The 27,362-nt window shown below is 42.6% G+C and overlaps 1 long non-coding RNA gene across 1 annotated transcript in view; it reads right to left on the reverse strand.

Annotated features, from left to right (window-relative positions):
- The window catches only part of LOC144261235 (uncharacterized), a 148,063-nt gene that overhangs the window by 56,908 nt on the left and 63,793 nt on the right, over positions 1–27,362 (reverse strand). The gene's annotated exons all lie outside the window — the stretch shown is intronic.

Consider the following 27,362-nt stretch of genomic DNA (forward strand, 5'->3'; position numbering starts at 1 on the left):
CAAAAAACTCCAGTTCCTGCACAAGGTGAGTAACCCCTCCTTCTTCGTGGAGTAGTGTCCCTATGTGGGCTCCAGTTCAGGTGACTTCCAAGCCATCTCCCCAGAAGACAAAACTGCGTTGACAGCAGTAGCATATGATCTGGAAGCATGAACCAAGACGTAGTCTTTGGAAGAAGTACGTACGAGAGCCAGGTTCTAGCTTTTCAAATTTCAACAAAAGAAACATCTTACAATAATTCCTTAGAAATAGACTGAGACCCTACAGAATGGGCTAGTACTCTAGGAGTTTGACTGTTGGCAGCCTCATAACAAGAGAAATACACTCAGAGGTCTGGTTTGAGAATCTTTGAGTGAAGATTGCAGATCCTTTGGATCTGTCTGCAAATGTAACAAACAGCCTGGGAGACTTTCTACATGGTTTGGTTCTGTCCCAGTAGAAGGCTAATGCTCTTTTGACATCAAAGATTGGGAGGGCAGCCTTCTCACTGTCCTAGTTTGCTTCAGGAAAAAATCCAGAAGATAAATAACCTGGTTATTATGGAATTCAGAAGATACTTCAATTAGAAACGTATGGTGCGGTTTTACAGAAACTTTTTCCGTGAAAAGCAGTGTAAAGGGAGGCTCTGCCATTAAAGCACTCATTTCTCTGACTCTTCGGGCAGAGCTGATGGTCACCAAGAAAGCTGTCTTCATAGACAGGTGAAGTAGAGAACAGGTAATCAGTCATTCAGAGGGAAGCTTCATAAGATAATTAAGGACCAGGTTTAAATCTCAACCAGGGGAGGGCTGACTAATCTATGAGAAAAAAAAATCATCAACCTTTTGATGAATCATGGGGCAGGCAAACACTGAGAATCCTTTTATGGATGAATGAAAGGCTGTGATAGTCACCAAGTGAACCTTGACAGACTCCATGGTAAGACCTGATTTTTTTAAATTCCAACAGATAATGAAGAACAGAGGATGGGGAAGAGTAAAAAGGTGAAAACTGTCACTGGAGACACTAAGGGTGAAATTTCTTCCTCTTGAAGATGGTTCAGGAGGCCTATGGTAACTGGAGAACTGAACTGGGTGAGACCTCTGTGTCACTTGTGACTTGCTAAATTTTCTTTTGTTTTCAGATGTGGGTGTGTGCTGAAGGACCTGAGTGTGGCCCTGGAATGTTTCAAAGATTCATAGATATTAAGATCAGAAGGGACCATTATGATCTAGTCTGACCGCCTGCAAAATTCAGGCCACAGAATTTCACCCATCCACTCCTGCAATAAACCTCTCACCTATGTCTGAGCTATTGAAGTCCTCAAATCATGGTTTAAAGACATCAAGGTACAGAGAATCCTCCAGCAAGTGACCCGTGCCGCATGCTACAGAGGAAGGCGAAAACCCAGGGCCTCTTCCAATCTGCCCTGGAGGAAAATTCCTTCCTGACTCCAAATATGGCGATCAGCTGAACCCTGAGCATGTGAGCAAGATTCACCAGCCCAGGAAAGAATTCTCTGTAGTAACTCATATCCCACCCCATCTAACATCCCATAACAGGTCATTGGGCCTATTTATCATGAATAGTTAAAGATCAATTAATTGCCAAAATCATGTTATCCCATCATACCATCTCCTCCATAAACTTATCGAGTTTAATCTTGAAGCCAGATAGGTCTTTTGCTCCCACTGCTTCCCTGGGAAGGCTTCCTGATGGCCAGTTTATATCCATTTGTTCTTGTGTCTTGTGTCTTTCATCTGTGGACTCAGAGAATAAAGTAAGTTCATCAAAAGGGAGGTCTTCAATGATATTTTGGACTTCCTTAGGGAAACCAGACAGCTGTAGACAAGATGTTCTACGGATGACTACAATGGTAGAGACGGGGCAGACTGCAGTGTCGGCCGCATCTAGGGAGGCTTGCGGAGAAATTCTTGCAAGGAGCTGATTGTTGGCTATGACAGCTAACAATGTTACACAGGAAGTTGTTTGATAAAATTGTTGAATTTGTCATAATTGATGTTGTACTTTGCCACTAGGACTTGGGAATTTGCTGTCTGAAATTGCAGGGTCACTAAAGGGTAGTTCTTATATCCAAATAGGTTGAGTTGCTTTTTGTCTTTATCATACGATGTAGACTACATATGATATTGTCTTCCATGTGCGTTGACAGCTTCCACAACTAAAGAATTTGGTGGAGGGTGGAAGAACAAAAATTCCAGATTTTCTGCTGGAACACAGTATTTCTTATCAGCCCATTTGCAAGTAGGCAGTGTGTGGGCAGGAGTTTGCCAAATGGTCTTTGCAGGATCCAGTAAGGCTCCATTCACTGACAGAGCTACTTGAGCAGAGACTGTAGTATGTAAAATGTCCAAAGGCTTATGTTGTGATTCCTGGACCTCCTCTAATGGAATCTGTAATGAGTCAGCAATACATTCAATCAATTCCTGAAGTTGCTTGAAATTGTCATAAAGAGAAGGTAGGGGAGACATTACAGCCTTCTCTGGTGACAATGATGAAATATTAATTTGCAGTGTCACCTCCTTGTCAGCTCTAGTCTGTTGCCCCTCAGAAGCCTCCCCTTCAGCTGGGATGTTGTGGAGGCAGTGATGGAGCAGGAGAGTGCCTCTGCCGGTGATCTCCTTGACAGAAGCTAAGAGGTCTTGAGGACTGCCGGCGATGGGCAACTTACTGGTCCTAGGATGGCCACTAAGGTGGACCATAAAGGAGAGGAGGGGTCATCCAGTATTGGTTACTGTAACGGGGCGCAGACTCACCCAGCGGTGCCTCCTGCTGGTCATCCAGGAATTAGCTCTTTTTACCAGGTCCAGAGCACCCTCTGCTGGTGTCTCGCTGTCGCTGGCCCCCATGTCCCTCCCGGACCCCGGTGCCCTTTTACCTGGGGTGCTGCCCCTCCAGGCAATACCCTACAGATCTGGATCTCCCCTCCCCACTCTCTATCCTCACCTTGCCTCAGTCTCTGGGCTACTGCCAGTCACCATCTAGTCACCTTTCACTGGGGCCGACTGCAGTGTGTATAAGCCAATCATCATAGGCAAGGGGGGTTTGGACCTGCTGCCTCCGCCTACCCTTGGGCTCCCCTGTTGCAACCCCATTACCCTGTCTTAGGCCATCTGCCAGGCCTGCAGCCCGGGGCTTTTCCAGTCCAGAGCCTCCCAGCTCCTCTGGCCTTCCCCAGCTCTGCTTCACCTCAGGTACTCTGGTACGCTCCCCAGCAGCCAAGCCCGTCTCTCTCAACAGCTAGAGGAGACTCTGTCTGCTCCTGGCCCACTGCCCTCTTATAAGGGCCAGCTGAGCCCTGATTGGGGCATGGTCTCAGCTGAGCCTGCTTCCCCCAATCAACCTGGGAACTGCTTGCTCCCAGCCACAGCCCTCTCCTGGGCTTTTTTAAGCCCTTTAAGGCCAGAGCGGACGACCACCCCTCTACAGTCACCCAGTAAGAAAAGGCACAAAATTGTGTTTCCTTTGGAACTTCCCTCTCAGGGATGGTGGTCAGGGAGATGTCTCTTTGATGGTAGACAGGAGATCCCTGTACTAAGATCTCAATATAATCAAGATAAGATAGTACTAAAATGACGCTCAACGTAGCCAGGGACAGGCAGTGGAAAGACTTCTGTCTGCCTGGTGCAGTTTGTACAGGAGAGTTAGGAGGTATTGGAGAAAGAAAAGGCCTTAGTGACCCAGTAGTTCTTGGTACAGATAATTGTTCAGTACCTATTAACAATAGACTCCAGCTCATCTGAAATAGACAAGTCTCTGGAGTATCTAAATTCCTGTGGTATCAGATATACATGAGTATGATGAGGACCAAGAGACCTGACTTTGGTGGTGGTTCCATTTTAGAAGATGGCATCAATACTGGGAGTGCTGAAGTGGTACATGTCTCTTGGATGATGCTAGTACTGAGGACGTTGATGACTTCTGGGATATGAGTTTGGTACCTTCACCAAAGAGTCAGCAGGCAGCACTGACCTCCTCGTTTGAGGTCTCTGAGTGATGGTACTATTTAGGCAGTACCTGAGTCAATTTAGTTCCCAAAGTATGTCTGGCACCATGACTTTTTGAAGAACTAGAAGTCTTCAAAGAACTCCTGGTACGAGAGCCTCAGCAGTATGCCCCATGGGATGTGAAGTCTCCAAAGCAATCAGTCTCTGAGGTGACTGGTTTCTCTTCAAAGGAAGCTGTCTGTTAGAACTAGAACTGCTCCTTTTCAGAGTCCTGTTGGGTACCTTCCATGCTCTTCTTCCGTGAGGATCTCAGTGACCAGAATATGGAATTGTGTGAGTCACTAAGTGTATGGACCCCAATGTATGAGTGTACTGCTTTTAAAAGAGATGCAGATCTTCCACTTCAAAGGTATGTGGGTGTCTCCCAAACAGCAAAGGCCCCAAAAGTGCCTGTCACTAGAAGAGGCAGCGCTTGAATCCTGGCAATGACAATCCCCAAGAAGAGCTCCTTGGGCGGGCGGGTGGGCGGGGAGGGGTGGGGGAGGGGAAGGGGAGGAAGGGTATTAAATGGAACCCCACCTCAAAACACTAAAAAAAGCTATAAAGCTAAGTAAACTTGAACTAAACAAAACTATTCTAAACTAAGAACTGTAAGGATATGTTATTGCAGACACGCTAGATGCTCTGTCTCTGCCAGTAGGGTGGCTGAGAAGGAACTGAGGGCAATTCAACCATCCAGCCCTATATCTCTTTGGAACTGGGCATGTGGATGCCCGGAGCACATGCACAGGCCAAACAGACCCTTCTACTGAAAATCTCCATTCAAAGATGCACCATAGGGGCAGTACTCAAAGAAGAATGATGAGTAGGGGAAAAGGAGACTTTGGAAAACAGAAAGAAAAGACAAGTAACTGAAACAGAAGATACGTAGTCAGAAAAGAATAAAAAGGTAGGGAAGTGCAAGTTATTCTTGTTTAGGTTTTGCCAGCCTAAATGAATTGACAGGCAGATTTTGAAGCACGTATCCTTTCTCTTTTGTTGGAAAGTTATTCTAGAGTTCAGACAGTATGTCAGGTGAATTACCTGGAACTAATCCAGTTCAAATAATTTGAATTGCTAAAGGAAGGACGCGTGAAAGTACATATCTTTTCTGAAGGAAATTCCATTAGCAGTAATCTGATTTTAGTCTCATCAGAAACAAATACCTAGAAGGAATTTATATCCTGTCTTTGACTCAGCATTCGGTTTCGAGCTTGTGAATCTTTATTCCCTACAGAAGTTTATAAATGATTCTGTAGATGGTTTGTCAGCATGTGAAGATATAGCTTTTTTTTTTTTTTTGGCATTGTCAACCCTTTGTATTACAAGACTGGCGGCTGCAGTGAAATGATGCTAGCAGTGGCTGAAGAGTCACAAGAAACAATGTGCTATAAAAGAAAAATACAAACAACCCACTAATAAGGTAATAGCATTATTACAGCAGCTAAAGCTATCTGCAAAATGATACCAGTGTTTGTAATGATGCAACATGAACAGCAACAAAACTATGCAAAGTGTAGAACATTAAAAAGCCATTATAGCAACTGTATTTAATATACATTCATTTAGAAAGCTGCAATGGGCTAATATCCTTTTATGAAGGAAATTAGCTTTACGAGAGTCAAGTTAGAGGAGAGTTGACTTTGTGGACTTTATTAAAGTCCACAATTTGTACATTTTGAATATCAGGACCAGGAGGCCAGATGTGGGATTAGATGGGCCTATGGGCCTGATGTAAGATGAAATGCTTTAACTAATTCTTGCTCAAGAGTGCACAAGGTTAAATTAACTGCCACAGTTAGAGTCAGAAAGGAATTTTCTCCCACAGCAAAATGAGAGAGACTTTGTGATGTAGGGTGTTGCCTTTCTCTGGAGAACTGAACAAGGATAGTCCCTTGGGATCACACAATGCATCTCCTGTGATTTCAGGTAGTGAAGGAGCTGGTGGGCCTTGGCCCTTCTTGTCATTACTGTGTTTATTCCTCTTCTGAATGATACAGCTTTGTATGCAGTTTTCTCATGGTGCACAGTATTTCTACTCATGGCACAGTGTTGGCTTAAAATGTCATCCTTCCCTCTGTCTGTTGCTTAGTACCATTTGTTTTATTGTTACAGAAGTGATTCCTTATTTTCAGTCTTATTACCGCTATTAAGAGTACCACAGTGATACAATATGAAGTGATAGATACATCAAAAGATAACAGATTTTTTTCTTCTTTCAGTCTATAACATGTACCAGTACAGGACACAGCACTCCGCTCCTAGTCTTTAGTTATCTACTTTTAATTAGAAATGAGCCCCAAAACTGAAACCTCAATTCCAGACCTCTTTGAATTTTATGGGGAAAGAAGTTCAGATTGGAATTCTTGGATCTATACTTACCCCTACAGCTTTGCCTCTACGTTAGATGAGCTGATCATATGCAAAGTAAATCGTCAGTTTTGCCACAGTCATGTTGTTTTAAATGCCTGGCTCTATATCCACAAAGGAAAAAGCAGTCCAAGCCATGAAACACATACTGCACTAATCGATATCTGATGGGGATTTTTACTATCATTAGCTTACTGGAGTACTGGACTATACCTAATGACATCTCTGCTCACTGCTTTCCTCAACAGTACCCGAAGTACATGGGTTGGATTCATGGCAAGTTAGGTTGCAAGGCAAAGAAATGCATTACTGTAACAAGTCTCAAAAGCCATTTTTATTGCTGAATGCTAACACAGTGGGTGGTACTAAAAATTCAAATTATGACTTTCAGCAGTTATTGAGGTACTGCAGTATCCCCTTTAGTATACATCAGAAGATACAACTATCACAACAGTTACTTCACCTGAAATGGAGAAGGCAGAGTTTTTAATATTGTGTACTATCCTCCTGAACATGCCAAACAGGATGATAGTTGTTGAAGCCTTTTGTTAAATACCAAGTGACCATATCATATCGAATGGCTGGATGTGAATGTGGTTGCAATCACTTTTATTACTGATTTGTAACTGTTTTGTAATTCTGTCACTGTGAATTGTGTAACAACTATGCGCTTGTTTTGTGATGGGAGATGTAACAGAATGAACAACTGGCTAGAAAAGCCGTTTTATCAGAGAAGTGTGTCGTTGTCACATGTTTAACAATGACACAAAACATTACAGAAGCATTTGCTTCTTTCTCCTCCCAGTAGAATGAGTTTGGGGGATTCTTCTCTCTCCGCCTGTGTGTTCAGGAGGAAAACGTGCTCAACAGTTACTGAAACACCTTTGGGTAGAGAGTGTGAAATGCACTGATTAGTACACCTTAGTGCTGCTTAATCAGTGTAAAATCAGGCACAGCTCTAGTGGATAAGCATGAATCAGCATACTCAGCCCAAAGTCTCTCCTAGTGAATCAGCGAGAAACAGAATCCATTCCAATTCTTTTTCCTGAACACAAATATTATGGATATTCATGATATTCTGGAAAAGAAACATTTGATTTGGCTCTGATCCCGAGTATATGGTCCTATGTCTCTACTTGGGTGTTCTTACAGGCTCCGGTGGTCCTTGTGCTACCTCAGACACAGAGTAGATCACTTGCCTTCCTGCGTGAATTCCCAGTACCTTCAGCACTTTAATTCCTTCCTGGTATGTGAGTAAAAACATATTCTAAGACAGACTGAGTTATAGAGTATAATTGTTAGATGTTCCCTAACTAGTTAATGACAGTGCACACATTGATACTTTGGGACAGGACCTTAGGAGGAGGCCTCGTGCGGTTTCTTGTTTCCTGTCAGTATGATTAGACGTGTGCTGAAGTGAGGTGTGGCATCAGTTTTGAATGTTGAATAAACACCCGATCCTGCTTCCATCAAACTCAATGGGAATTTTGCCATTGACTTCAGTAGGGACATCATCAAACCCAAAGTGAACCTGAAGTGTGCGTGTGTGCATGCACATGGTAAATACAACTGGATGGTTAACAAGGAAATGCTTTTACTCACAGCAGGTTTAGGATCACATTCGGCACTAACTAGTAATTTCTCTAATGGCCAGAAACTGTAAGACATCTTTCACACCAGTTGGCCACTTCCTCACAGAGGGCTCACTCACAGGAGGTATTGGACACTTTTACCTCTCACTAGAGTCAATCTTGTTAAAATTCTTCCAGTTAGTAAGGTTACATTTCTTAAAGGAACAAAACACTAAAAAATCCTTAAAGGAGTAACACCGACCTTTTTTGGGTTGCACAAGTACATGCCTCCAGAATATTTGTGAACCTAGTGAACTGTGATCTCCTTAAAAGAGACATTTTTGAGTATATGTTACTTAAACTATTAGAAGAGACAACATGTGAGTTTTCCATCCTGGGCAGAGGTTTTGGTGTTTGTTTATTTTTATTTTTTTTGCATGAAGCCACTTTATATCATAGCAATTTTACATTTATTTCACAATACTAAGATAATGCCAATGAACTGCTCACTTTCTAAACTCTGGGTAGTACTTTACTCTTCTTGCAACCCCATTGAAATCAATAATGGGGCTGCTCAAAGAATGAGGCAAGTAATGGTACCAGAATCTGGCTCTCAGTTAGCAATAACAAAACTATTTAAAAAATAAATAGGAGAAAAGCAAACAGTTCTGTTTCTTCCTCAATAATAGTCAAATAAATCAAATTTATTTCTATAGTTCACCTAGAGAAATTTTGTCTGACATATATAAACCTTTTAAAGGAACTGATAATGGAAACATTGATTTCGTTGTAGTTTTCATAGAAAACCAACTTTTGTAATACAAAACCTAAGGTCTAGGGCCAGATATTTGGCCCCAGTGCCAACTGCTTTCTCAGCTCTTTTTTAGTAACACCCATCTTTTTTTTTAATATATCTGTATAGTACCTAGCACAATGGGTCTGGATCCTGATTTGGACCTCTACCCAATACAAAGGCACTACCACAAGGCAAGTACTAAATTGATATTAATAAATCCCAAGGAGATAGAAAATTTCCCTAAAGGGACAGGTGACTTGGAAGAATCTTTGAATGGTGTAAACCCACTATAACCCGTACTATGTCACCTGCTTCCCAATTCCAGGTCGGGGCCAAGTCAGGGGCAACAACTGCCAGATCAGGACTGCTCCAACTGGTGCAACTTAGAGCAGCCTACTCCAAGGGATATTTGGGACCATTTTGGCTTCCAGAGGCCACCAAGATCAGTAGAAGAGACTTCCTTCCTTTCTCCCTTCTCTTCAGCTGTGCCTCTCTAATGTGCAAGTCATGGGCTGCAGAGTAATGCCGATAATGCTAAATTACTGACAGGACTGAACCAAGAAACGAGACGTAAATACTCCCAAACATTGAGGCAGTTCAGGTCCTGGTTTGCACTTCATGGCAGGCCTCTACAATAGGCTAAACCAAACTTTGTGGCTCATTCTCACAGCTAGTAAACTTTTCATTCATACCCTCCATTTGATTAGAGATTGATCCAGGTGGCGTTTAATCTGCAAAGAGACTGCATTTGGGATGTGCTGTGATGCTGATGATACATTAGAGATTCCGATCTCCTTCCTTCTCCACCATGGCAACTTTTTGTTGATAATATTTGTTACTGATAATATTGATAAAGCTACATGGGGGAAAGGTCATCATTCCTACATGTTCACTCCCTGAAACACATTCCTGAAAAATATGGTGTTTAAGCCAATTTCTCCTATTGTGCATGTAAAGCAGAATTTTCCTTGCAACTGCGATTCACCCTGACACGTAAAAGAAAATGTGTCTATTTACAGTATGTGCAAGAAGAAAAAAAGGCTTTTAACTGGAGCATGGAAAATCTGCACAGAAAGAATATCCCTGCATAGAAAAAAACCCATATAGCACAGGTCCAGGACCAAACCTGACAACTCTCACCTACCTTGAGTAAGGCTCGCTCATTTTAAAGGCAGCTTTTTAAAGATACCCTATCTCACTCTTGTGATGAAAGATTTTGCTGTGTGAGTCAATAAGCCATTCCCTCTCATTTACACTGCCATTTAATGAGAGCCCTTTTCTCATGAGAAGAGGTGAAGGGAGTTCTTAGTTCATAAGGCTACTCACCTTATGTTAGTTATATCAAGGCCAGTGGACAGCAATGAAAAAACAAAACTTCAGAAAGGGGCTCTATTCCATGCCAACAGGAGCTTGTCCACAAGGAGCAGTGGCAAGAAATCCTATTGTCCTGCTGTATAATAACATAAGAGGTATATTAGTAGGACAACATCCTCATGGAGCTGTAAAGTACTGAAGCTCTTTCATAGAGCTGAGATGGGAGAATAGATGGAGTCATTCAAAGAGTTTGTCCCTTGCTTTCATGAGTCCTGCATATCATCTGCAGAGGTGGCTCTTTAGCAGAGTGGACTTCACTCTTCACCACCAATGAGACGTACTCATGTAAGGAAACACTTACCACCCTCCTCCCAGCAGGAAACAGAACAGGGCCCTTCCTCTGCTGCTTTGAAACTGTAACCCTGAAAGCAGCTCCTGACTGTCTTCCCCTGCTCACTCCCAACCAAAAACTTTTCTTCGTTGCCCCTTGGTACGTAAGGTCCATGCAGCTTAATACCTATCATAAAAGGATATTTAAAAATGACTCCATCTTGCAACCTTATTTTTCATTGCCCTGCAGTGGATATTTGCCCCTTCCACAGTGCCAAGGGCTGTCAACCACCCCTTAGATCTTCACCAATAACCACAACTAACACAGGACATTTCTCCTACACAGTTCAAGTCTTATCTGGAACAAACACCCACTGGATCTGCAAACCAGCACGCAGAAAGCAGATCTTTGGGCATATGCAGCCAATCAAATGTAACGATGCACGATTCTCTTCGTACAAGCATACAGTAGAAGGCAAATACGAGGTCCTTATGCTCCTGCTGATCAATGCAAAATCAGTGGCCAAGAAGTCATTATCCTCTATAGTATCTCCATCAAAATAGCCTGACTTGGTCTGCATCAGGGAAACATAGCCCAAGTTATCCAGCAGATCATGGCAGGATCATGACCTGCAACGACAGCTACATTTCACTGTAAGAATAAAGCTATCAGCAACTGACCCAAGAACGTGAATTGCTGAGGCTATAATGGGTGCTGTGGCCCATAGAAGGTCTGGAAAGACTTTCCCAGGAATCCACAGTGCATCCAGCTCTGTGTGATCATGTCCACTAGCTTCTTTGTGAGACCCTTGCTGTGTCCACCCCAAACTGAGCCAAATAAAAGCCCCTGCCTGCTCAGGTCAGATGGAAACAGAGTGGCTCAGGGCAAACTAGAGGAGCACATTCAACTGCAGAAATGACCCGCATGCACACACTTGCTGCTGAATGCCTGAAGGCAGAGGATGGCCTGAGCCTGACCACAGCACAGCTGACCTATCTCTGCACTAGATTACTCGCTCCACTTACCTGTTTTCTCCCCATCCTGTATTCAGGAGTATGAGTGGCCACATTATGGCTGAGTCCTACACAGGTCTTAAAAGGAACAGAAGCAGGTCCATGTGTTCTCTTCCCTTATCCTAATGCATCCATGCTGAGCTACCTAGAATTTAATCCTTTGTGTGATCTGAGGGCCTTTGGATTCCACCATGCTATTCACCTGTCAATTTGACAGCCACTTTTCTGACATTATGCACAAGAATTCAGTGGGGGCTCTAAAAACAGTGGCTAATTCTCCCTGGAGGAATGTGCTGATAGATTACTGCGAGTTTTCTTTAAAAAAAACAAACAGTTTGAAATCTAGGGAAAGACCCTGCCCCACCCCCAAGCCCCAGCGAGGGAAAGGAGGAAAAGGGAGCAAGACGGTGTGTAACTTGCACATCCACACATGGTAGGTAATGAGTTCTTCAGAGCATGAAGGCCCCTTATCCCCTGCTTGGCAGCTAAGCGTTTATTCCATCATGCTCAGTGACAAGAAATTCCCCACTCCAAAACTCGAGCCATCTGGGCTATGAAAAACATAATCAATCCTAGCAGCTAAATCACTCCACACAGCATTTTGAACACACAAACTCCTTAGTACATTAAAACACTGTTATAATAATGACAACATGATAGGATCTACAAGGTCTCTCAGCATGAATCCCTTTCTATTTAAGCAACTGGATAAATTACAACCCCCAAGATTACAGTATGGCTGCCTATTAAGAGCAGTTACATATGAATAGACCCTTAAACCTTTCGCAATCAGAGCTCAGAGAGCTGAACTGTAACCTGCTCCATACCAGGAGCACCAGATTTGCTTTCACAGCTCAGTTAAGGTAGATATTTGTATTTACATCATATGTAAATATGTTACGTTGTATTTACATTCATTTCTGGATAGTTAATTGTTGTCCGGAGTTGAAAGTAAAGGCCTATGTTACGCAATCGATTGGTCTCGTATTTCTTTTTCAATGTTTCACTCGTCAAAGAAGAACATTTTTGAAATAAATGTAATTGAGATGAGATCAGCCAATAGATTGAATCACTCCATGAGTTTACCCTTTGCTTTCATTGGTGCGGTCTGCAGAGAATATGCAATTTGCCTATGAGGTAACAATCACAGGAAAAACACTACAAATACCAGGCACCAATAATCACTAGTCACAATGTAATATTTTTAAGTTTTAGACCACAAAACACTCATACTTTTAGCTGGCGAATAAACCTCTATAAATATATTTATTGCAATGAAGTGTCCTTTCCCTCCAGTCATTCTAGTCTGATTTCTACATCTTGGGTTAAACTACAGCAGTTTTACACCTCACCACCCATGCAAATTGGCTCTGGGAGGATAAACCCAGTCTAGCAGGAACATCTGGAGGCACACAGGCAGCAGTGGCTTCTCTGTCATTCCTCCTCCCTGTGGGTGGATTGCAGGGATTAAGGGAGCATGTCCAGAGCTTCCTTCAGCCCTGCTGCCGTATTAGCTCATTGGCAGCCCCACAAGTCTGAGCAGCATTCAAGCTACTCTAACTTACTTCAAGGGGAACCAGCCCAACACAACACCATCACAGGCTTGGGGGAGTACGAAGGTAACTTAAAAGCACTTTTGCACCCACAGCGGAGTTGTGCTCTGTTTCTTGGCCACAACTGAAGATCTGAGCCTGTATCTCGATGAGCGATGATACATTGTTTTGCCTTCAGTGAATCATAGACAGTACCACTACAAATATATTTGTGTATTACAAAAGGATCGAATTGTGCACAGGACTGGTAATTGAATACAAAGTCTTGTACCGCTTGTTCACCAAAGTAAATGAAGACTACGCTGGCAGTGACTAGCAATCTGATAAAATCTGAGAGCTGGTAAGTAATTTTCACCAAGTGAACTGGTAAACCAGTTCAGCGTTGTCAACTGTTTCATCACAAGTCCTGTCATTCCAATTGGCTTTCACAACAGACAGGTTATGGACTGCATAGGCACCCTTGAGGTTCCCCTTCCTGTAGGGTTAGAGAAAGACATACTGGCAGAAACTTGAACTCTCACTGCACCTGTTCCTTGGATAGAGACTTTCGGTCTCCATGGTTGTCAAAGTGACATTTCTCACAAGCACCAAATGAGTGTGTTGTAGAGGACCCCAAGCTTCCTTCAGCTCTCCTTGGCATGTGCTGTTTGCACAGAGCTGGAAGACATTTACCCCTTGCTATAGGTCTTACTCTGAATTATTTCAAGGGAAAATGTCAAATATGTAGAAAATACACCAAAGCTTTCCTGATGGAAAATTAGCAGATAGCATTTTGCCCATCAATTTTTCTGTGGGAAACTGGCCTGTCCTTTTGTCACAGTGCATCATTATTTTGTGTGACAAAACTCTTTTCCATTGGAAAAGCCACTATTAGTTCTGAAAGAAGCTGTCTTGGCAGGGCATATACCAGTAATACAGAACAGGTGAGAAGTACCTAAATCACTGGCTCACTGAGGCTCCGATTTGTTCCCCTCTCCCTTATACTCTGCTTTAACTAAGTCTTAACATCACAGATAGAACAACAGACAAACAGGTCAGCCTACAATGCACAAAATCAGAACAATTAGCTATTAGTGATCTCATCCTGCAAGGTGCCAAGAGGGATGATTTGGAGCTGCCTGTCATAATTTATTAATATTAGATGTTCTGTTTGTCCATTTACTGCATGTATATACAGAGTTAATTCAATAGCCAGGTTGTTGGGGAATGCACCCAAGAGGGAGGGGTAGAGCCTGATATACCCTTCCTTGCAAACATTTAAAATACAATGCTTTGAAATTCCACATCTGGTATGCTGGGCTTCCCTAACCAGTTTAACCAGGCTCAGAAAACACAGGAAAATAAGAGATCTTGGGTGTGGATAAAGTGAGTCACTAGGGGCAAAGGTAACCCAGACTTTAGAGGCTGGGGTGTTAGGGACTTTAGACATAATGGGGGTCACCAGAGGATGGATGGACTCTAGGTAAGACAGACTTGTGCGTAGGCCTTTTGTGGCTTACAAGCCTTTTCTCTTATATGTGTTTTGTTCCTGCTGTTCAGATTAAACAATACTTTGTTTTAAGAAGGTTCTTTTCAGTCACTGTATTCACCATTAGTCACAAGCTCCAAAGAGCAGAACCACAGGTACTTGACCATAGTCAGATCCGTGGTATAAGTACAGATGATAGAGTGCTGTAGCCTGGGACCTAGTCTAAGAGAGCGAGAATCATGTGATTCTACCCCATGGAGATAAAGGCCAAAGGCATGACAACTGGGGAAGGAAGAGGTGCATTCAGAGAGATCAGAGAAGGGGTCAGAGGGGCAGCTAGTGCTGTAACTATGACACTGAGCACTTCCTGTGAGGTTGTGAGCACCCTCGAGCACCTCTGAAAACAATAGACAATGCAGACATTCAGCACCGCACAAGAATGGAACTGTACTCATGGAACTGGACACTACAGGAACACTGCCTGGTGACATATGGCCCAAAATGTACTTTATACAAATCCAAAGACCGATAAGAAGGTTTCTCAGATTTTAAAACTTCCAGTGGAATCTATTTTTTAAAAACAAATGGATATTATCCTGTGATATTTGGGACCCAAACATTGCTCCATTGTGCTAATATATGAGAACCTGAATGTGACAAGTGGAAATGAAGCTTGTTTGGCCTATTCTCATTTTCCAAGATGAGATACATGCCCAAGTGAACAAACCAAATAAAAAATGAAATTCGATTTTAAAAATATTTTTAATAATTCAAACAGTTATAAATAATAGACACAAAAAACGTTTTCTTGTATATGATTGTTTCATTAAAACTGTACTAGAATTTAATCATTGATTTTGCTTGAAGAACTTTAATTCATGTTAAATAAAAGAAGATAAAACATACTATATAGTAAAATGCAATATTCTGATTCTAGTATTATTTAATCCTACAAGTAATCCCTCAATCCCTATTAGAGTTTAGCATGATCCAAAATTGTTTATGCACCAGGACCGATTTTTTTGAAATGCAATCCTGCACTTCATCACATCCATCCACATCTGAAGAGGATTAAAACAAGTCCCAACCATGTAGCAGCATCTCTAAAGTGCCTATCACCGTGGTGCCTGGACATTGAGATAGCAGACCTATCTGCCTGCATCAGTAAGGGCTATCTATTTACTTCAACTGAATAGATTTATGAGAAGCAAATTATAACACCCAGATTAAATCAACAGTCTGTTTGCAAAGCTTTCCATATTGTAGAATATTGTTTTACACATCTACATACAACAGGAGAGATGTCGATTTTTACACCATTCATCTAGATTAACAACTGATGGTCCCGAGCCCAGAAGCTAGCAATAAATGGCGAATAAAGAAAAAAACATGCTGATGATTCCTGGTAGATTTAGATCTCAAGAACAGAAACAAAGGAAACCAAAGAACTGAAAATGGTACATTCCCTTGAAATCAGCACATATACAAATGTTTTTGTTCTAATAAAATAGTTCTTCCCAAATAGTGGATTCAATAACAGTCAGATGTCTTTTCACTAAAATTTAACACCCTCGTGAGCCAGGATGTGAACAGAGCAGAATGATTTAGCAGTACAGATCTGAAACACCCTAACACAGTTTTTATTTGGGTAAAGTCCCACTGACATTAATGCCATTTGAGTGAAGTGCTTAGGCTTTGCCTATTAACTCTTGAAATAAAAGCAATACCCAGACCAGAATTGCCTACTTACAAAGTAAAAAGCACATGCAAAAATACACTTATGCCCCTTCTTTTCTGTCCCAACCCCTTAATTATCTCATGATGCTGCATAATGAACCAAATTCACAACTGGCACCTGTGGCAACAACGCCACTCAAGTGGATGTTGCTGTGCCATCTTCTGGAGCGAACTTGAGCTATTTGCTTATTTGGAAAGAAAAAAGATTTCTGGGAATCACTCATATTTTACTAACTCATTCGAGCAGCACAGGAATGCGCTGGAACTAAAGCGAATCTTGGATAATCTTGCCAGCTCTTTGGCTGTTTGTGAGGAGTTAGACAGTAGAGCTGGGAATTTTGGGGGGGTAGCGGGACATCCTGAATTGGAACAAAAAGTTAAAAATTGAAAAATGTTCAGGAGCGGGGGAAAAACATTTCAGGAGAAATGAAACAGGGTTTTGGGGCTTACTCCTCGGGCTGCCCTACTCCCCAGACAGCTGGATTCCAGGGCAGATAGCTCCATGGGGAATCAGACAGCTCTGGGAACTGGTTGCTGAGTGATTTGGGCAGCTCAGGAAGCCAGATGACCAGGGTGTCTGGGATCTGGCAGCCTAGGGAGTTGGGAAGCAAGCTATCTGGGCTGCCTAACGTCTGGGCAGGAGGCTTTCTGGGCTGCCCAAATCCCAGGAGTTAGGCAGCTTGACAGTCCAGCTCCCCACCCAGTGGGAAGCCTGGGATCCCTTGTTTGCAAGTTCCCATTCTGTAGGCTGCTGCAGAGCCTGGGATCTCAGGAAGCCCTGGGCTACTGAGGGGCCAAGGTGGACAGGAACACATGCAGGCAGGCAGCTGAGCTGGCAGGAAACCTGCTGCCTGGGTTCCAGTGAAAGTTTTGTCAAAATCAACACATTCCTGCAGAACGTGTTGATTTTGATGAACCAGCATTTTCCCACCAAAAAAGGGGTGGGGGGGGGAAGTCACTGGAAATTTTCCAATCTGCTCTAGTAGACAGCAGCATTGGCTAAGAGTCCTGGGGAATGGAGTGGGTGGGTTTTTGTGTGTGCTTGTCAAGGGGAAGACCGTAGTTGTCATTCATGCCTGTATAACTTTTAAAAGTTGAATTTCTGCAATATGTTCTACTTTGTACAAACCTTGAAGTCCAAATAGAAATTTCAGCCAGTATAGAGTGTAAGGCGGCGGATTGGTTATTTTGTATTGCTTCTAGCATGGAGGCACAGTATACAATCAAAACACCACTAAAAACAACTTCCTTTAAAGATATTCATACAGGTCGTGTATGGACAGAGTCTGATTTGTCTGGGAAGTGCTTGGATAGTATTCCAAGTAGTGATTGTACCAGCTTCTTGCAATTCAGAGTGTTGGTTTTTATTGGAGTCTGTGTATCTAAGTCAGAGGTGGGCAAAATACAGCCTACAGGACCGTCCTGGGCTGCCCTTGAGCTCCTGGCCAGGGAGGCTAGCCCCCGACCCCCCACTGTCCCCCATCCCCCGCAGCCTCAGCACTCTGGGCGATGGGGCTACGAGCTCCTGCCAGGCAGCACGGCTGCCAGTCCTGCTGCTCTGAGCGGCATGGTAAGGGGACACAGAGCAGGGGGGTCGGATAAGGGGCAGGGGGTTCTGGGGGGGCAGTCAGGGGACAGGGAGCAGTTGGATGCGGCGGAGGGGGTTGGATAGGCGTGGGAGTTCCGGGGGGCCGGTCAGGGGATGGGGGTGTGGATGGGGTCAGGGGACAAGGAGCATGGGGAGTTGGATGGGTCAGGGTTTCTGAGGGGTCAGAGGGCGGGAAGTGGGAGGGGGCAGATGGGGGGAGGGGCCAAGCTGTTTGGGGAGGCACAGCCTTCCCTACCCAGCCCTCCATACAGTTTGGGAACCCCGATGTGGCCCTCAGGCCAAAAAGTTTGCCCACTCCTGATCTAAGTCATCCTCTTTGTAGTTAAATTCTACAGCTGAGATCCACAAATCAAGACTGGGGGTTCTGCTAAAAGATATGCTCTAGTTCAAACAGGAATTACTCCAGGGACATTTCTATGGCTTGTGTTACACAGGAGGTCAGACTAGATCACCATCGTGGTCCCATCTAGCCTTGGAATCTATGAGATCTTCATGGTGTCAATTTTCAAGTTTTTGTTTCAAAAGACTGTGGGCTGGGTGTTCGGCTAGATGTCCTTATGTGGTTAAATCACTAGCCTGGTCCAAGTTCGATTCCCTGCTCCAGCACAGACATCTTTTGTGATCTTAGGCAAGTCACTTAGCCTCTCTGTGTGTCAATTCCCCATCCGTAAATTGGGGATAATAGTGCTTCCCTACCTCACAGGATAAAGATGGTGAAGCACTCATTTACTTTGGCAATAAGGGCCACATTGATGCCTTAGAGGGAAGGGTCCTCGACTCTGCAAGTCATTGCAACCTTGGACCAAATAAATCCTAATCTACTGATGCATCCTGCAAGGCTCTTCTGATTACCCAGATTTTTTTCTGAGGAGGCTGGATGGGGTGGCCTGGAGGTTAGGTTTATCTGTTTGATGTGGGAGTTATTTCATTGGTGTCAACAGATGAGGAGCTGTTGTGTAGTGTTGACATTTTTATTGCAAGTTATTGTAAATGCATCCAGAGGTTGATCAAGGGATACATTATATAAAAGAAATAAAATATCAGTCAAAGGGTCTCAGACAAGATTTGCAAGGTATATAGAAGATGACCAACAGGCACATTTACATTTAATTTAATAAATGTGTGGTGCACGCAGCCATGTAATTGAAAGGAGATGTCATCGTTGTGTTTGCTGCACACTGCACCTGTAAGCATTGAAGAGTCTCACTGCTTGAAGCAGAGGCCATCTGCCAGCTTGCATTTCAGTTCAAATGGAAAACGTTACAGAGTTAGTGTTGTAGCTCTGTTTGTCTTGTCTAGACTACTTCCCTCCAACCACATCCACCTATTTTGTCTTTTTCACATGGATTTCACATGGTTGAATCCTCCAAAATTAAAAGAAAGGGCAAGTTATATTTTTACTTCAAACTAATGGCCCATCTATTCCAGTAACCTGTCTCCACCATTGGTCTGGCCATAAGAACAACATACTGGGTTAGACCAATGGTCCATCTAGCCCCGTATCCTGTCTTCCAACTGTTACGAATGCCAGGTGCTTCAGAGGGAATGAACAGAACAGTCAATCAGCAACTGATCCATCCCCTGTTGTCCACTCCCAGCTTCTGGAAAACAGGCTAGGGATACTCAGAACATGGTGTTACATCCCTGCCCATCCTGGCAAATAGCTATTGATGGACCTATCCTCCAGGAATTTATCTAGTTCTTTTTTCTAATCTTGTTATAGTTTGGGCCTTCACAACATCCCCTGGCAAAGAGTTGCACAGATTGACTCTGTGCTGTGTGAAGAAGTACTTCCTTTTGTTTGTTTTAAACCTGCTGCCTATTAATTTCACTTGGTGACCCTAGTTCTTTTGTAATATGGAGTAAATAACACTTCCTTATTTACTTTCTTCACACCAGTCATGATTTTATAGACCTCTATCACATCCTCCCTTAGTCATGTCTTTTCCAAGCTGAAAAAGTCCCAGTCTTTGTAATCTCTCCTCATATGGAAGCTGTTCCATACCACTTATCATTTTTGTTGCCCTTTTCTATACCTTTTCCAATTCCAGTGTATCTTTTTTGAGATGGAGCGACCAGATCTGCATGCAGTATTCAAGATGTGGGCATACATGGATTTTATACAGGCAATCTATCCCTTTCTTAATGGTTCCTAACAGTCTGCCATACCAGAGTTTCTGGTGGAGAATACAGAACAGGGCAATTGTGGAGTGATCCACTCCTTTTTTTCCAATCTTTGCTTCTAATAGTCAGAAATTTAGGGTTGCCTTGAGCATATGTTGCCTCCTGACCATCTTGGCTAATAGCCATTGATTGACCTATCCCCCATGAACTTATCCAGTTCTTTTTTTGAACCCAGTTATAGTTTTGGCAATCACAACATTGCATGGGAATGAGTTCCACAGTTTAATTCTGCACTGTGTGAAAAAGTACTTCCTCTTCTTTGTATTAAACCTGCTGCCTATTAATTTCGTAGGCTGACTTCTGGTTTTGTATTACATAAATTGGTAAAGAACACTTCTCTATTTATGTTTTCCACACCAGTCATGATTCTATAGCCCTCTATTATATCCCCCCCCCCCTTTAGTTGTCTCTCTTCTTACCTGAAGAACTCTAATTTAGAGTAATTTTAGAGGAGTTTTAGTCTCTCCGCATATGGAAGACGTTCTATAGGCACGATAATTTTTATTGCCTTTCGCTCTACGTTTTCCAATTCCAATATATCTTTTCTGAAGTGCGGTGACCAGATCTGCATGCAGTATTCAAGATGTGGGCATACGATGAATTTATTTCGTGGTATTATGATATTTTCTGTCTCTTTCCTAGTAGCTCCTAACATACTGTTAGCTGCTGCTGCTTATTGAGTGGAAGTATTCAGAGAACTGTCCACAGTGATTCCAAAGTCTCTTTCTTGGGTGTAATATAGAACCCAACACTGTATGTGTGTACTTGGAATTATTTTTTCCAATGTGCATTACTTTGCACTTATCAGTGTTGAATTTCATCTGCCATATTTAAACCAAAGAGTAGACTTGTTTCTCACATACAAACTGTAAAGCCTCTGTGGGATAAAACCTAATGCCTTAAGAGTCAAATTCTACCCCTATTTTTTTTTTTTGCATTACTTAAAAGGGCCATCTATGATGGGTTCCCCATTGTACTAGGCCCTGAACAAACCCAGAGTGAGAGACAGTCCTTGCACCAAAGAACTAACAAAATTAAAGAGGTCGTATTAAAATTAAAAAGGCCATAGAACAGCTTTTAAACTAAGGGCTGTGGGAAAGCCAACAGGTGCAAGGAGCATGTGGTTTGGATGGAGACATCCCTTAGGAGAGGATCTATTAATGGAGATTCTCTATGTTCTAGTAAGGAGGAGAGGATGGAAGATGATCAAATGCGGGTAGGAGCTGATGAGAAACAGTCAAATGAAAAAGAGACCCATTCAATTATACCATGTAATAGCAGACAGCTAAAAAGTGACAATTTTTTAAAGTGCTTATATACAAATGCTAGAAGTCTAAATAATAAGATGAGTGAACTACAGTATCTCATATTAAATGAGGATATTGATATAATAGGCATCACAGAAGCTTGGTGGAATGAGGATAATCAATGGGACACAGTAATACCAGGGTACAAAATATATCAAAAGGACAGAACAGGTTGTGCTGGTGGGGGTGTGGCACTATATGTGAAAGAAAGCATAGAATCAAATGAAGTAAAAGTGTTACATGAACCAAACTGTACCACAGAATCTCTATTGATTGTAATTCAATGCTTGAATAATAAGAATATAACAGTAGGGATATACTAACGACCACCCATCCAGGATGGTGATAGTGACTGTGAAATGCTCAGAATGATTAGAGAGGCTATAAAAATAAAAAATTCAATAATAATGGGAGATTTCAACTATCCCCACCTCAGGACAGGATGCAGGGAAGCAGTTTCTTGACACCTTAAATGACTGCTTCTTGGAGTAGCTAGTCCCGGAACCCACAAAGGGAGAGGCAATTCTTGATTTAGTCCTAAGTGGAGCACATGATCTGGTCTAAGAGATGAATATAGCTGGACAGCTTGGTAATAGTGACCATAATATAATTAAATTTAACATCCTTGTGGTGGGGAAAACACCACAGCAGCCCAACATGGTAGCATTTAATTTCAGAAAGGGGAACTACACAAAAATGAGGAAGTTAGTTAAACAGAAATTAAAAGGTACAGTGCCAAAAGTGAAATCCCTGCAAGCTGCCCGGAGACTTTTTAAAGACACCATAACAGAGGCTCAACTTAAATGTATACCCCAAATTAAAAACCATAGCAAGACAACCAAAAAGTGTCATCGTGACTAAATAACAAAGTAAATGAAGCAGTGAGAGGCAAAAAGGCATCCTTTAAAAAGTGGAAGTTTTTAAAGTGGAAGATCATCCTAGTGAGAACGATCGAGATGCTAAAGGAGCACTCAAGGGCAATAAGGCCATTGTGGAGAAACTAAATGAATTCTTTGCATCCGTCTTCACGGCTGAGGATGTGAGGGAGATTCCCAAACCTGATCCATTTTTTTAGGTGAGAAATCTGAGGAACTGTCGCAGACTGAGATGTCATTTGAGGAGGTTTTGGAACAAATTAATAAATTAAACTGTAATAAGTCACCAGGACCAGATAGTATTCACTCAAGAGTTCTGAAGGAACTCAAATGTGAAACTGAAGAACTACAACTGTGGTTTGTAACCTATCATTTAAATCAGCTTCTGTACCAAATGACTGGAGGATAGCTATTGTAAAACTAATTTTTTTTAAAAGGCTTCAGAGGTGATCCTGGCAATTTCAGGCCAGTAAGCCTAACTTCAGTAGAAGACAAATTGGTTGAAACTATAGTAAAGAACAGAATTATCAGACACACAGATGAACACAATATGTTGGGAAGAGTCAACATTGCTTTTGTAAAGGGTTATCATGCCTCACCAATCTATTAGAATTCTTTGAGGGTGTCAAAAAGCATGTGGACAAGGGGGATCCAGTGGATATAGTGTACTTAGATTTTCAGAAAGCCTTTGACAATGTCCCAAATTCTCTTAAGCAAAGTAAGCTTCCATGGGATAAGAGGGATGGTTCTCTCTTGGATCGGTAACTGGTTAAAAGGTAGGAATAAATGGTCAATTTTCAGAATGGAGAGAGGTAAATCATGGTGTTCCCGGGGAACTGTACTGGAATCCCAGTACAGTTCAACATATTCATAAATGTTCTGGAAAAAGGGGTAAACAGCAAGGTGGCAAAATTTGCTGATGATACTAAACTACTCAAGATAGTTAGGTCCAAAGCAGACTGCGAAGAGCTACAGAGGGATCTCACAAAACTGGGTGACTGGGCAACAAAATGGCAGATAAAATTCAATGTTGATCAGTGCAAAGTAATGTATGTTGGAAAACATAATCCCAACTATACATATAAAATGATGGGGTCTAAATTAGCTGTTACCACTCAAGAAAGAGATCTTGGAGTCATTGTGAATGGTTCTCTAAAAACATCCACTCAAAGTGCAGCGGCAGTCAAAAAAGCTAACAGAATGTTAGGAATCATTAAGAAAGAGAAAATAAGACAGAAAATATCATATTGCCTGTATATAAATCCATGGTACTTCCACATCTTGAATACCGCATGCAGATGTGGTTACCCCTGTGACGGGTTGGATCACAGAAACCCCCTTGGGACTGCCACCTGATGTGCTGGGAGTACCTCTGAGCCCGTTTTCCTTGGCAACTTGGGATTTCAGTACCTTGCCTGGTTGTGCCAGACATGCTAGCCTGCTACAAACACAGATCCAGGTCTGAACCATGTCCCCCAGAAGCTGCAGGCTTAACTGAAAACAGATTTAGAAGTGCTCCTGTCTCCAATACCCAGATACCCAGTTCCCAATGGGATCCAAACCACAAATAAATCAATTTTATTCTGTATAAAGCTTATACAAGGTAAACTCATAAATTGTTCGCCCTCTATAACACTGATAGAGAGATATGCACAGCTGTTTGCTCCCCCAGGTATTAATACTTGCTCTGGGTTAATTAATAAGTAAAAAGTGATTTTATTAAATATAAAAAGTAGGATTTAAGTGGTTCCAAGCAATAACAGACCGAACAAAGTAAATTACCAAGCAAAATAAAACAAAAATATGCAAATCTAAGCCTAATACAGTAAGAAACTAAATGCAGGTAAATCTCATCCTCAGAGTTTTCCAATAAACTTTCTTTTACAGACTAGATTTCCTTCTAGTCTGGGTCCAGAAATCACTCACACCCCTGTAGTTACTGTCCTTTGTTCCAGTTTCTTTCAGGTATCTCTTTGGGGTGGAGAGACTATCTCTTGAGCCAGCTGAAGACAAAATGGAGGGGTTTCCTAGGGCCTTATATAGTCTCTCTTGTGTGTTTTCCTATGCAGAATCACAGCTACAAGATGGAGTTTTGGAGTCACATGGGCAAGTCACATGTCCATGCATGACTCAATTCTTTACAGGCCGACGCCATTGTTTACATGTTGGTTTGAACGTTCCCAGGAAAGCTCAGATGTGGACTGGCATCTCTCAAAGTCCACTGTCAGCTTAAGTGTTTCTTGATTGGGCACTTACTGAGAATAGTCTTTTCTCAAGAAACTGACCAAATGCTTCACTGAGGCTATTTAAAATCAAACAAGTACATAGCCAATATTCATAATTTCAAATACAAAAATGATACATGCATGTAAAGAGGATGAATATATCCAGTAGGTCATAACCTTTGCAGAGATATGTTACATGGCATATCTAGCATAAAACATTTTCCAGTTATGTCATATTTATATTCATAAGCATATCTTTATAAAGCATTATGGGGTGCAATGTCAGACGCTCCTCCTGAACTTACTGCCAGAGACTCAGACACTGTCCATGGCGGAGGCAGTACCTGTAAAATCCCTGTTTGTCCCTGGTCACACTCCCTTTCAGTACCTTTAAACAATATGATGCCATTCATAAGTGTTCTAGCAAGGTTCGGGGTTCCTGGTCCCCAGGTGCCTGAAAACAGGTTCGGGTGTAGTATTGCTAACAGAATGCAGACAGCAATATCTCTTAAAATGTGGGTTTCTTGGCATTTAGCCACCAATGCCATAAGGCAGTGTGCCTCAGTTTCCCCTTCGACAGAGCAGCATAGGCCGGTTATGCTTTTGCTGCTGTGCCAAGCTTCCAGCTTGTTGACAAGTATAAGCTGAAGAGCAACATGCTCGTAGGACTGTCTTGTCACCATCCCTAGCATGTACAAATGTCCCACATCTTTAAAGCGTTTACTGCTAGTATTAACTCCTTTGTCTTGACCGATAGATGAAGTAGCAAAAGACACAAGATTAACAGCAAATCTACGGTGGACAGGCTTTGTTCACACAATTTAGCTTGTTTAGTGTCTATTGCATTTCCCAATTCCTTTGTGTACCCTGGTAGGTGCTCTGATGCAGATTCTTCTGCCTCTTTGGAGAAGGCTTTTATTTCAGGCATGTGTTTGAGGCTTTGGCAAGAAAGGGGTGCACTGCAATCATGCCTGCCCTCAGCCCCTCCCTCTGGAATTTCTTTGGGTTGGACCCCACCTCCTTGTGAAGCTTTCCAAGTGCAGAGTTTTTCTCCCCCAGCCTTGAAGAGACAGTGCTATTTTTCACAAGGGTAGCAGGAATAACATTCTTTAATGGAGTGCTTTGGATCGGTAAGACTTCCCTCTCTGGGCTCACCACTGGGTCAGACATTCCTGTGTCCCCCAAAAGGGAAGGTGACCCTGGTCCAGCTGTGGGCTCACAGCTACCAGCTATGACAGACCCTTCACTGGCCAGCAAAATTCCACCCCACCCCCGCCTCCCCCCCATCCTCTTGCCCTCAGGTTGGGCTTGTTTTCAGTTACAGAGTCCTTGGTGTCTGTTCCCACCACAGCACTCACCAGGACCCCAACTTCCACCTTCGGGATACATGTCTCTGTGCACCCCAGGGCAGGCCCTGTCCCCTGCTGAACTGCAACTTCCTGTGGAACTCTTTGCCAGAGGATGTTGTGAAGGCCAGGACTGTAACAGGGTTCAAAAAAGAACTAGACAAATTCATGGATCCATCAATTGCTATTAGCCAGGGATGATGTCCTAATGTCTGTTTGCCAGAAGCTGGGAATGAGTGACAGTGGATGGATCACCTGATGATTACCTGTTCTGTTCATTCCCTCTGGGGCACCAGGCACTGGCCACTGTCAGAAGACAGGGTACTGGGCTAGACGGACATTTCGTCTGACCCAGTGTGGCTGTTCTTATGTTCTTAATCTGAATTGACAGAAGAAATAGAGAGGTGAGCTGACTTGCCCAAGGTCAGACAACATGTCATTGGCAAAGCCAGGAATAGAATCCAGCTCTTCTGAGTCCCAGCCCAATACCCTATCCACTGAACTATGCTGCCTTGTATGTAGAGATTCCTTGGAGCTGTAGAGAGACAGAATTTTGAACTAAATACATCGCCCCCTTTCTATTAAAAAGAGGGTACAGTAGTTTATTTTTCCCTGAAGCTCAACAAAGTATATGTTGCCTGAGTTTTATTATAATTATCCTATTTGTGGGAGTAGAATTTTTCACAACCTCTGGGTAACTACACCTGTATTCTCCTTCCACAATCCACTCCAGGAGTTTCCAGTCAGGTCTCCTGCTACCACCTCTCTCCGGGCAGGGACCCTTATCCCACGTCTGTCTGACTGGGGAGTTTTAAGGCTGCACAGCTCCAGCTTACACTGCAATATCCCCAACATGACAACCTGTCTAAAGGCTGGTGCCTGTGCTTTGCTTTCTCTCCCAGGGCTATGAACAGTGTATTGCCAGCAATTACAAGTTACCACACAGCTCTTCCTAAGCAAGTACCTTATTCTTAAGGTAAAAGCATTACACACAAAACAATTACAAAACTAACCAGATTTAAACACACACTAAACATACCAAGAACCACTCAGTCTTATGGGGTTTAGTAGGCCAAAGTCTTTCTGACCCTTCTGCACGGGCTGGGGCTTCCCCTTGGGTAGAAGGTCCTGTCCATTGACTGGATCACAAAGAAGGCCCTGAGTCAGTTAAAACACAGCTTTTAAAGCCAAAAGCCCTTGCTTTGTCTTTTGGCCTATGGAAAACCAAGTTTGAACCAGTATCTGCGAGCCTCCCCAGGGGTGGCACCTCTCTGGAGGTGTTTACAATCTAAGTGATTTACCTTAATTACCCATCACTATTTTTGTCTCCTGGAGAAGTTGGGGTAATTCTCCCCACTGAACCTGCATACGTTCCTTGACTCACAGTGATACACAAACTTAATGCACTATGATCTCTCAAAGACACTACACGGGATTGCAATATCTGTCGCAGAAATCTCAACATTTGAAATGAATTAAATAATCTCATCTAAACAGAGAGTTGTTTAAGACCTTTCCTGTGAACAATCCTGCCCAGAATTCTCCAAATTCCCAAGCTATATCACGACTGATTCTATACAGAGGGTAAATAGAAAAGGGATAAAAGGGTCCCATTGTCTTATTCTTTCTGCAATATATATATAAAAAAGGAAGAACAAAGTTCATATTTACAGAAGTTT

This window comes from Eretmochelys imbricata, chromosome 2, assembly GCF_965152235.1.
Source record: "Eretmochelys imbricata isolate rEreImb1 chromosome 2, rEreImb1.hap1, whole genome shotgun sequence".
Lineage (NCBI taxonomy): Eukaryota > Metazoa > Chordata > Testudines > Cheloniidae > Eretmochelys > Eretmochelys imbricata.